The 2,330-nt window shown below is 40.0% G+C and overlaps 1 pseudogene; it reads right to left on the bottom strand.

The window, feature by feature from the left end:
- Positions 1–1,708: 1,708 nt before the first annotated feature.
- LOC103269253 lies at positions 1,709–2,124 on the bottom strand (annotated as a pseudogene).
- Between the last annotated feature and the right edge of the window lie 206 nt (positions 2,125–2,330).

The raw sequence follows: 2,330 nt of genomic DNA, 5'->3' as shown, positions 1-2,330 counted from the left end.
CTACAGATTCGGTGCAATTTTTATCAAAACACCATAGTCATTTTTCACAGAAATAGAAAAAAACAATTCTAGAATTTGTATGGAACCAATAAAGAGCCTGAATAGCCAAAGCAATCCTGAGTAAAAAGAACAAAGCTAGAGGCAACATACTGCCTGACTTCAAAATGTATTACAAGGTTATAGTAACCCAAACAACATGGTATTTTGTATAAAAATGGACATAGACTAATGGAACAGAATAGAGAGCCAGAAATAAATCCATGTGTTTACTGTCAACTAATTTTTGACAAAGTCACCGAGAACATTCAGTGGGGAAAGGGAACCCTCTTTAATAAACAGTGCTGGGAAAATTGAATATCCATCTGCAGAAGAAAAGAAACTGTACCCCTATCTTTCTTTCACCATATACAAAATTCAGATCATGATGGATTAAAGACTTAAATATAAAACTCAAAACTATAAAACTGCCAGAACAAAACATAGAGGAAACACTCCCATACATTGGTCGAGGCAAAGATTATACCACTGAGACATCAAAAGCATGAACAACAAAACCAAAAATAGACAAATAAAACTATATTAAACCCAAAAGCTTCTGCACAGTAAAGGAAACCACCAACAGAGTGAAGATACAGTCTGTTTAATGGGAAAAAATATTTACAAACTATTCATCTGACAAGGGACTAACATCTGGAATATATAAGAAAGTCAAACAACTCAACAATAAAAAAAAAAAACCCAAATAATTCCATTAAAAAGTGAGCAAAGGACATTAATAGACATTCTTTTTAAAAAGACATACAAATAGCCAACAGGTATATGGAAAATGCTCAATATCACTATTCATCAGGGAAATGCAAAATAAAACTGCGATGAAATATCACCTTACACCTGCTAGAATATCACCTTGTCCCAGTTAAAACGACTTTTTTTTTTTAAAGTTGGGGTTTCACTTTGTTGTCCAGGCTAGGGCAGTGGCATGATCATGGCTTACCACAGCCTCGACCTCCTGGTCTCTAGCATGCCTGGCTAATTTTTCTTTTTGTAGAAACGAGGTCTTGCTATGTTGCCCACTCCGGTCCCAAACTCCTGGGATCAAACAATCCTCTTGCCTTGGCTTCTCAAATGTTGGGATTACAGGCATGAGCCACTATGCCTGGCCTAAGATGTCTATTGTTAAAAAGACAAAAACCAAAACAAAACAAAAATAAAAACCCAAAACAGATGTTTATGAGAATGCAGAGAAAAGAGAACTCTCATACACTGTTGGTGGGAATGTAAATTAGTACAGTCACTACGGAAAACAGTATAGATATTTCTTCAAAAACTCAAAACAGAACTATCATATGATCCAGCAATCCCACTACTAAGTATTCATCCACAGGAAAAGAAATCAATATACCAAAGGGATACCTGCATTCACATGTTTATTGCATCACTATTCAGAACAGTAATGATAAGGAATTAACCTAAATTTCCACCAATGGACGAAGGGATAGAGAAACTCTGCTATATATACACACTGGGATACTATTCCGCCATAAAAAAATGAAATCTTGTCATTTGCTGTAACTTGGATGGAACTGGAGATTATTTTGTTAAGTGAAATAAGCTAAACACAGAAAGACAAAGTTTGCAAGAGCTTTACTTCCCCCCCCCCCACAAACAATGTTTATGATACAGGTAAAACCTGTTCTTTGTGATGGGCTTATCGGTAGGATTTCTGGTAGCACCGGGACTTCCAAACTTTTTGGATTTGCAGCGATGAGGTCAGCTATCAGCAGTGTCCGGTCATACTGAATAAGGATGCCTTCGATCTCCTGCTTGGAAGCCTCATCCACATAGGCCACCAGGGATTGGGAGATGGACTGAAGACTAGCTCATCCTGGGCCACATGACCACCACACTTCACTCGGACACGGATATCCACGCCAGCAAACCGCTCCTTGCCCAAAAGCAGAACTGGTTCCAGTAGCTTGTTCTGCAGCGTGCGCGGTTCAATCCTCTCCAGGGGACGCCCGTTCACCTTGATGAGGCCGTTGCCACGTTTGCAGTGAGCCACAGAGAGGCCGTCTTCTTTCGTCTGAAGATCTGCACGGACTGCAGAAGGCCCTTGGACCGCATGGCTACCGGCGTAGACAAGAGAGCTGAGCTCCTCACCGCGCAGCACTGAACTGGAAAAGTTGCAAGAGCTTTAAAAAGTTCTTCTCATGGAGACAGAAGGTAGAATGATAGTTACCAGATGGTAGGGAGGGTATGTGGATGGGGAGTAGAAATGCTAGAATAGGGGTTGGCCTGTAGGTACAAACATACAGTTAGATAGAAGGTAT

The sequence above is a fragment of the Carlito syrichta genome, unplaced genomic scaffold, assembly GCF_000164805.1.
Source record: "Carlito syrichta isolate Samal-C Ts95f unplaced genomic scaffold, Tarsius_syrichta-2.0.1 Scaffold309116, whole genome shotgun sequence".
NCBI classification, from domain to species: domain Eukaryota; kingdom Metazoa; phylum Chordata; class Mammalia; order Primates; family Tarsiidae; genus Carlito; species Carlito syrichta.
The sequence above is the reverse complement of the archived record's forward strand: the minus strand, read 5'-3'. Positions and strand labels throughout refer to the sequence as shown.